The following is a 15,888-nucleotide window of genomic DNA, read 5'->3' as shown; positions in this document are numbered from 1 at the left end:
AAGGATCTTAGTGTGACCTTTGATAATCTGTTCATATTTGGAGAGCTTGCGGAAATTGTTGCCAAAAACGTTGGGAGTAGAAACAAGATCCTAAAATCTTTGGTAGCACTTGGGGAAAAATAAAGATACGATTCAAAAGACCTATGAGGCGATTGTCACCAGGAATCGGAAACTTTCTGCTCCTAAATCAGCGGCAACATTCTTCACATCGTGAATCAAGTGCTTGCTATTCCATATCCGTGGCCAGAGCATTCCCACATGCAAGAACCCCAAAGATCTTAATCTTTGGAGAGCTTGCTGAAATTGTTGCCAAAAACGATGGGAGTAGAAACAAGATCCTAAAATCTTAGGTAGCATTTGGGGGAAAATAAAGATACGATTCAAAAGACCTATGAGGCGATTGTCACCAGGAATCGGAAACTTTCTGCTCCTAAATCAGCGGCAACATTCTTCACATCGTGAATCAAGTGCTTGCTATTCCATATCCGTGGCCAGAGCATTCCCACATGCAAGAACCCCAAGGATCTTGATGTGACCTTTGATAGTCTGTTCATCTTTGGAGAGCATGCGGAAATTGTTGTTAAAAACGTTGGGAGTAGAAACAAGAACCAAAAATCTTTGGCTGCTGGCATTTGGGGGAAAGATAAAGAGATCTATGGAGAGACCTATGCGGCCCATGTTTGGACTCCTTGTATTAGCGAGACCCAATTGTGAAATTTTTAAAAGGTGCAAAATACTGCGCTGTGGATGTTCTAGACGAGGGGCTGTTACTCACCAGCACCTGATAAAATACAGAAGGGCAAACCACCCATACCACGTCACATCGAGGAGGGCACCATCTGAACGAGCCACGCCCATTTGGTTCTCTGGGAATCCCTGTAGTATATATTCTGGGGTCTTTCTGATATCAGAATTGTCACACTCGGCGATTATGGACACTTCACCTGGACTTAAGTGAAATACATGGGGTTTCCAAAATGGTTGTATTTGGTTCTGAAGCGAAGCCCTGGTTTGAAAATGCCGATTCCAATTATGATGGCCATAAAATACTGCAAGTGACGAGAAATGGGTATCACCACGGAGGTCCAGATCAATCCTCTTGCCACATTTCTTGTATCTAAAATGTAGTGAGGTAAACAGCAACTCCTGGACTGTACGTCACTCTTGTGAGCTTTAAGATATGTCACTTTTGGCCTTTAGTTTTAGTTCGATTCTTTAAATTTCTTATTTACCTTTGTGGTTCAATAAATTCCGACGAGGATGTGCTGCTGCACATCGAACATCAAAATATTCTGATTTTGACATTAATTTCAAAATTTGATTAATCACTTTACATAAAATATTAGCAAAGTTTGTTGTTATTTTCTCTTTCCGTCGTACAAAAGACCCTCCACAAGAAAAAAAAAGTTTTCCACAAACTGATTTGTACGTTTTCCCACTTGAAGTTGAATGTTGGCAGACATCTGGTGCCCAAGATGTTCGAAAAATTTATCACAAAGTATCCTTTAGAGTAAAGAAGAAGAAGAACAACAGCATGGACAGAAATCATTACATATGTACATTCGTCTTTAGTGTTTCGTGGCCTGTTGGTGTGAATATGTGTGCTTTGGTGTGTGTGTCTTGTGAACTTATCCTAATTCCATTGTGGGAGAGGAAATTCAATAAATATTTGATTCCCACAAAAATGTTAGCATTTACACACTTAAATGGAATTGACATGTTGCGAGTGTAGTGTTGTAAAAGTACAAACATCCATATACCGAATCGAACACTCCTCTGCTTGCCTATATATACATGTTACCGATGCTGTTGTGTACATATCCTTTGGGGGATCCTCTTCAAAAATCCATTGAACAAATCCCCTCCGTCCCCCATCCCCACTCAAAATGTTATTCATTTCATAAATTAAATTTTCCTATAAGAAGACAATCAATCTGTCAAGGGAGCCCCAAGAATCCCCTCTAGAAATCCACAAACACAAATCAAAGTCCGTTATTTTATAGTGAGCTAAAGAAACAAAAAAGAGCGGGAGAGCGAGTGTCAAGTTGAACATTGATAAATGAGAGCATGAGAGATTTTTGTGTTGTTTTCTTCCGTTATATGGCACAGCACAGCTGACATAACCTCTCAACTCTGCACTTTGTCACAATGTCCTGCCTTGGTCGAGTCAGAGATAGAAGAGCCATATAAAACCATAAACCCACAGTCTATAATGATGATGATGATACACAACCTACAACAACAATAATCAAAGCCTAGTTATATGCTGCCATAGGAAAAAGGTACAACAACAACAACCACAAAAACCATACCATTGCATCAGACATTGAATCCCAACAACACCAACGAAACGAATGACTCTTTGTAACAAAGTTACACTAACCGAATAGCGAATGGTTCGTTATGTGAGTTTATGTCTGTGTGTGTGTGCGTGTGTGATACGAAATGAAAACAAACCAAAATCCACTGAGCAGCATAGCGTCGTCGTACGCCAAGTGCCGAACACAAATAATAACAATAATGCAAAGAGGCGCCAGGAGAGTCATTGCCATACATAAGTATTCACTCAATATTTAAATGAAGAGTGCGGTTGGAGAAGTGCCTCTGTGGTGCCCATTGCTCCTGCTTCTTGTTTCATGCTAAATGTTTTTGGTGTAACATAGATTTTTTTTCTTGTGTGGTAATGTTATGTTCATGTATGGCAAGAGCAATAGTTGTTCATGAGGGAATATGTTATGCAGAGAGAAAGAGAGAGTTATAAAAGTGTTGTCAATATGAAAAACGCTAAAAAAGGTTTTAACGGAAAATTCTATTTAATGTTATATTCACACTAGGCACGAACACTGTTGATACTAAGTGAAATCTGTTGATACTAAGTGAAATCTACATTGAGGAAAGTTTTGGGACATAGTGTGAATTGGGTTTCCTTTAATAAAATTTTAAGAACATACTTATGAATAAAACGATGTGAATTGCAAAAGTATATTCCATTAACAATTGCTAGTTTTTTCACTTTTTTATATAGTGGGGGATCCTATTTTTGTTTTGACCGTCACTGTACATATAAATTTTTACCGAAATACTTGATATTTTGTTGGGATAAGTGTCAATGCCAAATTTATATATGGAAGGTTAGCTAATACAGTCGAAGCTCGGTTTAACGAACGATATATTGTCAGGCCCTTTCGTTATTTAGAAAAATTCGTTAAATCGAACGGGAATATTAAATGTTAACTTTTATTGAAAATCGTAGTTTTTTACCAGATGAGTAAAAATTCATAATCAGTTGAAAAAATTAAAACACAGAGACACTTAAAAAATAATACTTAAAATAATCCTGATGAACTTGATATATCTAGGTTAGGTTAGATTCAAGAGAGGATCCAAGATTCGCTGTCGTAAGGGGGCCTATATACACCCATGTCATAATTTGTGTGCTCTAACTTCTTAGACGAATTGCCTAATTTGTTTCCAGTGCCCGGTTTCAAGAATGGCCAGGCATAGGTAGTGTTCATAGTAACATCTTCCTAAAACGTCTTACATACACCACTATTCCGCTGTTCCTGTCGGCATAGATGTACTCTCAATGCTAGATTGCCGTTTCGACCAGGCACCAAAAAAGTTTTTCAGCGGTAGTTTATCCCTCTCACTAATGATGTTGATATTCCTGTGTATTTCATAGTTTATCTTCAGCTATAAGACGGAGGTTCCTTGTCATTGAGCTAAATATAGAATCGGGTAGCACTCATTATTAAGAGAAATATTCACCACCTGTACAACTGGCAATCCTACGAAATATTGTCACTAAAGGACCTATTACAGGACTAGTACCAGTGCTCGAGTTTGTCGTAGTTTTTAAATTTTCATATAATTTATTGATTTCTATACTCTCTTTATTTTAAAATTTTATTTGATCTAGACATTTACCTATGGGCCAACATAGTCCAAAAGTTTTTCTTTCTGATGCAATTTGGATGAGCAAAATAATACCGGTACCTAAGGGTTTGTCCCAGACTGTTTCATGAGGACCTGTCTAGTCCTACTAAGTTCTCCCAGGTCATGTAGTTTGGAATGAATCCAATCCGTGGCCTGCAGTGTAAATTTATCCCCGTCAATGACAAACCCCTGTTGAAGTGACCGGTCCCTTCCATACGTTTCGGCCAGAACTGGGACTGGTCTATTCACACCAGGGAGAAGTCCTGTACCGGTTCTGTTGTACATCCATTTCCCGTAGCGAAGCTGCGCCACTCTATCTAACCTAACTTTACCAGTTACCCGGCCATTGAATATGTGTTTTCAAACATTTTAATGGAATCTAAATATCTTGGGAATGCTGTACTTTGTGGACATTTTCTAAGGACTTAAGCCATTCTCACAATCGTCAAATATTGCTGATTTTTTGTTGTTTATTTTCTTAAGATTTAAAGCCTTTTCGTTAAATCGAACGTAAATTTTGTTCAATTGTTCGTTATTTAGAATACTCAATGTTAAGAATTTTGACGTTCGTTAAATTGGATTTTCGCTAAATGGGATATTCGTTAAACAGAGCTTCGACTGTATTGGTAAATGGTCATATTTGTATGAATGGGGAAATTGTACATGTCTCAATTTTTGGTGGACTCATGAGATGGGTTTGAATTGATTAGTATATATAATATTGACTTTACAGGGTGGCTGATACACTTAAAGAAGAGTTTTCTTTTCTGAGAAACGAAATTTGAGGCAAGCAAAGTTTTCGAGTTATGAGCCAAAAATGGTAGACTTTTTACTGTTTGATAGATTGGTAGAATTCTTGATATTTTGGTAGATTTTGCAAAATATAGCTCTCCAAATAGAAAGTACATTAATTTTCTATAGAAATACAATTTTCAATACAAATTTTAACAAAATTTTCAATAAAAATAAAATTTTGTCAAAATTTTCAATAGAAATAAAATTTTTAAAATATTTTCTATAGAAAACAACTTTTTTGACAAAATTTTCTATAGAAATAAAATTTTGATAAAATGTTCTATAGAAAATCTTTTGACAAAATTGTCTATCGAAATAAAATTTTGACAAAAAAAATCTATAGATATAAAAATTTCGACAAAAATTTCTATACCCTACGGGAAATGGATCAACCACAGAACCGGAACAGGACTAGTCCCTGGTGTGTAAGGACCAGCCCCAGTTCTGGTCAAAACGTATGGAAGGGACTGGTCACTTTAACATGGGTTTGTCATGTTAAATTTGTCGGGTTTGTCGGGGTAAATTTACACTTTTGGACGCGTCTTGGACTCATCCCAAAGGACAAGTCCTGGGGCAATTTAGCAGGAGCACCCCATAGACAGGTCCTCAGGAACTAGTATCGGACAAACTCTTAAAAATCCGCTTCAATTTGGGCATCCCAATCGAACCCAAGATGAAAAAAAAAGCTTTTGAAATTTGTCGAACAATAGATTATTCTGATAATTTTATTTCACTAAATGTGAAAATGTTTGATATTAAAATCTTAATGGATCTAAGATTTTAATATCAAGCGAGTACGGAAATAAATTAATTACGTCTAATTAAAAATTGCAACTAACTGGAGCACAGGTACCAGTTCTGTGATAGGCCAGTCAGTGGCAATTTGCACCAATTTCCCGTAGGGTATATATAATATTTTGACAAAATTTATTATACATATAAATACAATTTTTTTTACACAATTTTCAACAGAAATAAAATTTTGGCAAAATTGTCTATAGAAATAAAATTTTGAAAAAATTTCCATAGAATTGAAATTTTGACAAAAGTTTGACAAAATTTTTTATACCTATAACATTTTGATACAATTTAGAAATAACATTTTAATAAATTTTCCATCAGAAATAAAATCTTGACAAAATTTTCTATAGATATAAAATTTTGACAAAATTTTCAACAGAAATAAAATTTTGACAAATTTTCTATAGAAATAAAACTTTGACAAAATTTCCCACAGAAATAAAATTTTGACAAATTTTCTATAGATATAACATTTTGAAAAAATTTTTAAAAAATAATTTTTTAAATTTTTTAAAATTTTGACACAATTATAAATTGATGTTTCTTCAAGCTCGAGGTCTTTTTCTTGAAGAAACATTAATTTATAATTCTAACAAAAGGTCGACCAAAAATCAAATTTAAAACGAAGAATTTTGACACAATATTCAACAGAGATAAAATTATGACAAAATTTTTTATAGACAATTTTGATAAAGTTTCCGTCAGAAATAAAATCGTGATAAAATTTTCTATAGATAAAAATAAAAAAAAAAATTGTCAAAGTTTTTAATAAAGTTCTGACAAAATTTTCAATAGAAATAAATTTTTTAAAATATTTTCTATTGAATTGAAATTTTGACAAAATTTTCTATAGAAATAAAATTTTGACATTTTCAATTGAAATAAAATTTTTAAAATATTTTCTATAGAAATAAAATTTTGACAAAATTTTCTATAGAAATAAACTTTTGACAAAATTTTCTATAGAAATGAAATTTCGACAAAATTTCTTATAGAAATAAAATTTCGACAAAATTTTCTATATAAAAAAAATTTGGACAATAGTTTCCAAAAAAAAAATATTTACGAAATTTTCCATAGAAATAAAATGTTGATATTTTAAAGTTTTGGTAGTTTTTTGGTAAATGTTTCTTCAAATTGTGATACATTCTTTTTGGCACGAGTCGCAACAGAGCTTATAAGTCGGACTCCCGTTGAGAGCGAGATTCAATGGAGAAATCTGCAGCATGAGTCCAAAATGCTCTCGGTGAGGCAACACTGTGATCTCCTGAACGTTCTGTACCTGATAAAGTGCAGAGGGTTGGCTTACTATATGACTGACAGACAATCCTATATGGAATTGAGGCGTAAAGCATTTTCGCCCACGGGGAACAAACACGGAGTACCTCTTATTTTAACATTTACATTACTGTAGATCCTCTTTCACCACCAGATGTTCATCTAATAACCTATGCGGATGACTGTTCCATAGTTACACTAGGTAGAGACATAAAGCAGCTTGATGTGAGGATTAATGATTATCTCCCTGCTCTTTGGGACTTCTTTGTCACCAGGAATCTGAAATTTCTGCCCCTATATTAACGGCAACATTCTTCACATCGTGAACCAAGAGCTTGAAATCCAAATTCGTGGCCAAAGTATTTCCACATGCAAGAACCCCAAGGTTGATTTAATTTATTTTTATCACAAATCTCAATTAAGTTTTTTATTGAGACAATTAATAATTTATTGAACATTATTTCTATTTCAATTGTTTTTTTATTGATTCAATTTAAAAATTTAACTAAATATTGCACTTTTATATGAAATATTTTGTTAGCACTCTTAGTACACAGAAAACTTATTCACAAACATTTTTCCACCTAAAGTCTTAATTGAGTTTTGAACAATTTTCAATTAAAATATTAATTGATTCAAAAAAAAAATTAATTGAAACAAAAATCAATCACAAAAATTAATAGTATTAATTAATTTTTAATTGGATTAATTAATTTTTTAATTGACATTCAATTAATTTTTATACCCTCCACTATAGGATGGGGAGTATATTAACTTTGTCATTCCGTTTGTAACACATCGAAATATTGCTCTAAGACCCCATAAAGTATATATATTCTGGGTCGTGGTGAAATTCTGAGTCGATCTGAGCATATCCGTCCGTCCGTCCGTCTGTTGAAATCACGCTAACTTCCGAACGAAACAAGCTATCGACTTGAAACTTGGCACAAGTAGTTGTTATTGATGTAGGTCGGATGGCATTGCAAATGGGCCATATCGGCCCCCATATAAACGGACCCCCAAATTTGGCTTGCGAGGCCTCTAAGAGAAGCAAATTTCATCCGATCCGGCTGAAATTTGGAGCATGGTGTTACTATATGGTCCTTAACAACCATGCAAAAATTGGTCCACATCGGTTCATAATTATATATAGCCCCCATATAAACCGATCCCCAGATTTGGCTTGCGGAGCCTCTAAGAGAAGAAAATTTCATCCGATCCGGCTGAAATTTGGTACATAGTGTAAGTATATGGTCTCCAACAACTATGCAAAAATTGGTCCACATCGGTCAATAATTATATATAGGCCCCATATAAACCGATACCCCCGATTTGGCTTGCGGAGCCTCAAAGAGAAGCAAATTTCATCCGATCCGGTTGAAATTTGGTACATGGTGTTAGTATATGGTCCTTAACAACCATGCAAAAATTGGTCCACATCGGTTCATAATTATATATAGCCCCCATATAAACCGATCCCCAGATTTGGCTTGCGGAGCCTCTAAGAGAAGAAAATTTCATCCGATCCGGCTGAAATTTGGTACATGGTGTAAGTATATGGTCTCCAACAACTATGCAAAAATTGGTCCACATCGGTCAATAATTATATATAGCCCCCATGTAAACCGATCCCCCGATTTGGCTTGCGGAGCCTCTAAGAGAAGCAAATTTCATCCGATCCGGCTGAAATTTGATACATGGTGTTAGTATATGGTCTCTAATGACCACACAAAAATTGGTTTACATCGGTCCATAATTATATATAGCCCCCATATAAACCGATCCCCAGATTTGGCTTGCGGAGCCTCTAAAAGAAGAAAATTTTATCCGATCCGGCTGAAATTCGGTACATGGTGTTAGTATATGGTCTCTAACAACTATGCAAAAATCGGTCCACATCGGTGCATAATTATATATTGTCCCCAATAAACCGATCGCCAGATTTGACCTCCGGAGCCTCTTGGAAGACCAAAATGCCTCTGATTCTGTTGATATTTGGTACGTGATGTTAATATATGGCCTCAAACACCGATGCAAAAATTGGTCGAAATCGGTCCATAATTATATATAGCACCCATATAAACCGATCCCCAGATTTGACCTTCGGAGCCCTTTGGAAGAGCAAAATTCATCCGATTCGGTTGAAATTTGGTACGTGTTGTTAGTATATGGTATCCAACAACCATGCAGGAATTGATTCATATCAGTCCATAATTATATATAGCCTCCATATAAACCGATCCCCAGATTTGACCTCCTGTGCCTTTTGGAGAAGCAAAATTCATCCGATCTGATTGAAATTTGGTACGTGGTGGTAGTATATGATATTTAACAACCATGATAAAAGTGATCCATATCAGTCCATAATCATATATAGCCCCCATATAAACCGATCCCGAGATTTGGTTTTGGAGCCTCTTGGAAGAGCAAATTTCATCCGAGTCAGTTGAAATTTGGTACATTGTGTTAGTATATGGCCGTTAACAACCATGCCTTACTAGGTCCATATCGGTCTATAGTTATATATAGCCCTCAGATAAATCGATCCGCAATCACACAAAAATTGGTCCATATCAAGTTCATAATTGTATATAGACCCCATATAAGCGACCCCCATGTTTCAATTCTGGCTCTCTACATACCGTGCAAAAGTCCATATCGATTCGTAATTATTTGTAGACTTGCCTACACATACCTTTTTGTCTAATATATACCACGTATGGACTAACTCACAATTTAGAAAACGATTTAAGATACCACAACCCAAGTAATTCGATTGTGGATGACTGTCTTTCGTAGAAGTTTCTACGCAATCCATGGTGGAGGGTACATAAGATTCGGCCTGGCCGAACTTACGGCCATATATACTTGTTTTTTAATTAACTACGTTTTCAGCTTCAATTTACTGATTAAACAGAAATATGTATTTTGGTAATATTTTGCATTGAAAACAATACAGTTATTTGTACTTGAGACGTCTATACTTCACCTGGTATCTTTATAAATCATCATTACACTTTTTAAATCAATTTGGCGTTTAATTTTAGTTAATATCTAACATATGCTTATGACCCATAAGAAAAAAAACGCAACATTGACACCACTGTTACTACCAAAGAAACATACGAAATATGATTTAGCGCGCGACCACAACTCTCACATGTCATCTCTCTCTCCCAATATGGCTTTGGGATTCCTGCGATATGGAGTTTCTATTTTATAAAGCAGCAGTAGCAAATTCGAAAGGCATCCGTTTGTACACAAACAAACACACACACGCATACACAAAATACTCTCGTATTTTCATTTCCTCTGTTGCTTTGCTCAGAGTTCTATGGGAATTGAAATTGCTTGCTCTTGTTCTCTCTCTTCAAAACACATTCAGTTTGTTTAGATATGTCAAACGCGATAGATGTGTGCTACGGGAAATGTGGTATAGTCGATATTCACAACGCGTATTACCGTAATTATTAATATTTTCGTTTTGTTTTTGATTTATTTATTGTGTTTCATGTATATATAACGAGCGATTTAAGCAAATTCGTTTATAGTGCTAAAGTAAAATACTATTGAAAACTTAAATAAATTTATTGAAAAAATATAAAGTCGTTATATTTAAGTGTTGCAGAAAAAAAGAAGAGATTAATTGTCAAATGAAGATTTTTGGATTAATCTAAAATTGTGAAAAATTGAAAAAAAAATATAATAATAAAAATAAAAAATAATAATAATAATAAAATAAAACAAAAAAAACGGAATTTCAAAAAGCCCATGTGTTGTTAAAGAAAGGATATATAATTGCGGATTATCTTTAAATTAAAAAAAAAAAATAAAATAAATAAAATAAATAAATTAAAAAAGTGAGTTAATTTCTTTAAATATTTATAAAAAGAATTTTAAATTAAATTGTTAAACCTTGTCAATCCATATATACCCAAAAAATCAAACCCAGCTATAATTTTCTCATCCTTCTCCTTGGCTTTTATCCTCAAAATCCTTAAGAAAAATCTCCTTCCATAATTTGGTGGGGGCCACTGATAATCCTCATCAAATCACAACTATCATATGGCAAAATCCAAAATAAACAGTCAACAGGAGATGGCCAGGATTAACTTTGTATCAATGGTGCCATAACAAAAAATACTCACGCACATACGACACATAAAGTGGCTCAGCTGGGTTCAGGGGCCTTATCCCCGATTGCGTGAGAAGTCACTGTGAGTAAGTGCAATATAAGTAACTGGGTGTACGTGTGTGTATGTTTGAATCCCAACCTGCTTCTTCTTCTTCGTCCCAACAAGGCAAAATACAATTTTGCTGTTTGCTGGATCTTTTTTGCTACTGTGTGTAAAACTTTTGTACAAAAGGTTTAAAACAAAAAGGAAAAACATTACAAATTACAAAATATAAAATTCACACAAACATACACACTCTCATACAAACAACAGGCAAAAGTGAACCCTAAACTAGCGAACAACAAAAGGCGGAAAATTGAATATTTCTTTTGTTAGGACTTCGATTCTTTCATCAAAAGGGACAGAAAGTGTATATGTGGAGTGGAAAGGAGAGTGTCAGTGCCAGTCAGTCAGTTAGTTAGTGAATGTTTGTTTGATTGTCTGTCTGTCTGGTAAATTTCTTAAAGGAACCACCGCCAGTCACACAAACACACACACACAAATCATCACTCTCTGTATGAACCCCTAAAATGTCTTTTCCTGAATGTATAGCCATGAAGGAGCAAAATAAGACGACAACGATTGGAAGAAGAAGACGAAGCAACAGCAGAACCACCAAAGGTGTATATTTCAATGTTGTCGATGTAGTTGAGACCGCCCGTGAATATTTTTCATTGTAAGAATTTGTAAGTTTGTGTGTGTATGTGTATTTTATGAACAAGACGTGTTTAATGCCAAAATATATTGTTAACGTATTGTTGTCATTCTATTTAGTCAAAACCAAGAAGCAAAAGAAGAACAAGACGTATAAGAATCATGGTTATGAAGAAACAGTCAAATCAAACACACGTACTCTCACTTAGTGAAACTCCTCTACTCACCGACTCACACAAACACACACACATACAGCCATATGCTTTCCGTTATTTTGTAAAGTTGCAGATGTTTCGTTTATTTCTTAAAGGACTGAAACATATTTTTTATTTTGGCCCAAAAGCAAAAGAGAGGGACAGAGTTACCATGGTTTTAATAGAAAATGACAATTTTGGGGAAAGCATTTATAAGTAATTTTGAGTGCACACAAAAAATTACTTCTTAAATTTTATAGCAATACCATGATCAATTTTAATCATATCATGCTTATCTCCCATATGCAAAAAGTCAAAATTAAGCCTAATTCTCTCGTTTTACTGTCAATAAATTATTTAGAATTAGAAAAGTATATATTATTAATATTACATTAAAAAAGTAAAGCGCTTTATTTTGCTTAATTTTTTGTTTTTGTGATTTATAGCTCAAAATGATAAGAAAAAATTGTTGGAAATAACATCAAGTTTTAGAATAAGTTTAGATTTGTTGCAACTGGCAGCCTTTGGTACGAATTATGGCCTGCAAACGGCTGAAAAAGTCAGCACATGCTGCACGTAAATGACTCTGTGATATTTTGGCATATTGCCGTAGTGGCGTAGCACTGTCTTGAGAAAATCGACACTTTGGTATTTTTATGTGACCAACTGACTCTCCAAAATTTTTTTGACAAAATTTTCTATAGAAATAAAATCTTGACAAAATTTTCTAAAGAAATACAATTTTGACAAAATTTTTTATAGAAATAAAATTTTGACAAAATTTTCTATAGAAATAAAATTTTGACAAAATTTTTAATAGAAATAAAATTTTGACAAAATTTTCTATACACATAAAATTTTAATAAAATTTTGTATAGAAATAAAATTTTGACAAAATTTTCTATAGAAATGAAATATTGAAGAAAAAAAATTTATAGAAATAAAATTTTGACAACATTTTTATAGAAATAAAATTTTGATACAATTTTTTATAAAAATAAAATTTTGACAAAATTTTCTATACACATAAAATTTTAATAAAATTTTCTATAGAAATAACATTTTGGCAAAATTTTCTATAGAAATAACATTTTGGCAAAATTTTCTACAGAAATAAAATTTTCTATAGAAATAACATTTTGACAAAATTTTCTATAAAAATTTTGATAAAAATTTGACAAAATTTACTAAAAAATTTTTGACAAAATTTTCTGTAGAAATAAAATTTTGATAAAAATTTGACAAAATATTCTATGGAAATAAAATTTTCTGTAGAAATAAAATTTTCTTTAGAAATAAAATTTTGACAAAATTTTTTATAGAAATGAAATTTTGAAGAAAAAAAATTTATAGAAATAAAATTTTGACAACATTTTTATAGAAATAAAATATTGATACAATTTTTTATAAAAATAAAACTTTGACAAAATTTTCTATACACATAAAATTTTAATAAAATTTTATATACACATACAATTTTAATAAAATTTTCTACAGAAATAAAATTTTCTATAGAAATAACATTTTGACAAAATTTTCTATAAAAATTTTGATAAAAATTTGACAAAATTTACAAAAAAAAATTTTGACAAAATTTTCTGTAGAAATAAAATTTTGATAAAAATGTGACAAAATATTCTATAGAAATAAAATTTTCTGTAGAAATAAAATTTTCTTTAGAAATAAAATTTTGACAGAATTATCTATAGAAATAAAATTTTGACAAACGTTTCTAAAAAAATAAAATTGTGAAAAAATTTTCTATAGAAATAAAATTTTGACAAAATTTTGATTAAAAACATAAATTTTTAAATTTGGTTTGTTCAATTTTTAAATTGTGGTCAAATCTTGTTCTGATTTTGGTAGATTATGTTAGGTACGAGGTGCAACCGTGACTGACATCCGAATATTTTGGTTTCCATTGTGCCGTAGAAATCAAGCGAGGCACCTCTGTTTTAAGGTATTCTTGGATGACGCGTGCTGAGTACGAGACCTGTTGAAATTTCCATAGGTCTAGGTTAGGTTAGGTGGCACCCCGATGTATCAGGCTCACTTAGACTATTCAGTCCATTGTGATACCACATTTGTGAACTTCTCTCTTATCACTGAGTGCTGCCCGATTCCATGTTATGCTCAATGACAAGGAACCTCCTTTTTATAGCCGAGTCCGAACGGCGTTCCACATTCCAGTGAAACCACTTAGAGAAGCTTTGAAACCCTCAGAAATGTCACCAGCATTACTGAGGTGGGATAATCCACCGCTGAAAAACTTTTTGGTGTTCGGTCGTAGCAGGAATCGAACCCACCACCTTGTGTATGCAAGGCGGGCATGCTAACCATTGCACCACGGTGGCTCCCTTGAAATTTCCATGATCTACGGCCAAAATATTTGGCAATTTTCACAATAATATTTGGCATATAGTTTGACATCATGGTCGATGAATACGTGATCGGAGCGAGCATTGACTGTTACGGTGGCCCACACCATTACGGTCGGCGTCGGTGGAGTTCTGGTGGAAAATCGTAAATTTTCAACAGACCATGGCCATTGTGCGGTAGAAATTAACTTGGAACCTCCTTTTTGAGGCATTCTGGCGATGGTGCTGAGTTCTTTTGGAATGTCCATGATCTGCGGCCGAAGTGTTTGTCTGCCCAGAAATTCTGTACTGTCTTTAGAACATTTTCCCGATAATATTCGACATTTATTTTGACCTTAGGATCAATGAAAAACACAGAAAAAAAATTTACGAAAATTTTTCCAATTAAAGACTTAATTGAGTTTTAAAAAATATTCAATTAAAAATTTAATTGGTTAAAAAAAAAACTTTTCAACGGGAAAAAATAATACAGTGCTCTCGCGGTAACGTGAACTAATTAAAACCTAGAGAGATCACGTTGGCGAAAATGTTCACGTCAGCGAATTTCAGACCAAAATATAGCCATATTTCGACAGTTTTACACGTTCTAACGAGATAGTCTTTGTTTTTTGTTATAACTTAATTTAATTTCATGGAAATATTAAAAAAAAGAGATCGAAAAAATATCAGTGGGTATGGAATTATAACGCAATTTAAATTAATAATTAAAATTCACCAAAAAAGCCAAACTAGATCACTAACAAATTCAAATTGTATTTGGCCTTGTGAAAATTCTACCTTTAACGTCAAATTTCATCTTTTTCAGCGTTACGGAGTAGTTAGTGTAAGAAAAAGTGTGTTCACGTTATGCGGTGTTCACGATAAACGGTGTTCACGTTAGAGCGAGTGCACTGTTCACTCAAAAAAAAGCGAACTCTCTATTTCACTTAAGCCAATTTAACTTTCGTTTAGTTCATGGAATTATTATGTTTGGAGAAAGTTTCCTCTACTCTAATAATTTTTTGTATACGTTAGTTAAATTAACTAAAACCGAGGAAAAACATGTACACAAATGAAGGATAAAGATTAACTAAATTCGTGTCTTCCACAAAATAGTTCAATATTTCTTTAAATTTGTAAATTTTACTACAAATGCGTTCATCATAAACTTCGTATGTCACTAAAGACATTCTTGCAATTTTGAACTCCAATTTTTTTCCTTCAAACTACAAAATTTTCTTTAACAAGTGAAAAAACTTAATTATGTCTAATAAATTTTCTTTAATTTGTCGAAAAATATTTACTTATTTTTATGACATCGGCGTGATGCCAGCGTTTGTTATACTGTTTAGTTAAAATTTTCTAAAAATATTCAAAATTTTCTAAAATTAACCAAAATTTTTCTTCCTGGCGGGTTCACTGTTTTTTCAGTGTAGTATCAATTAAATTTTTAAGTTGATACTATAATTACCGTGATTGAAGACAGAAATATTATTTTGAATAGTGAAACTAATTCACGGTGTTTGTTCGTACAATTTAGTTTGTTAATATAACGAAGGAAGGCAAAAAATAATAAAATTAAATTAATCGCTTGTTAGCTTCCATTCTTCTAGGCATTGGCATGTTTCAAGCGATGTTATTATTTCAAAAACGTAAGGTAACCCTTAAGAAGGAGAGATGAGAACAGGTTTGTGTGAG

This window comes from Haematobia irritans, chromosome 5 (assembly GCF_050003625.1).
Source record: "Haematobia irritans isolate KBUSLIRL chromosome 5, ASM5000362v1, whole genome shotgun sequence".
Classification (NCBI taxonomy): Eukaryota; Metazoa; Arthropoda; class Insecta; order Diptera; family Muscidae; genus Haematobia; species Haematobia irritans.
This window is presented reverse-complemented; position numbering follows the sequence as displayed.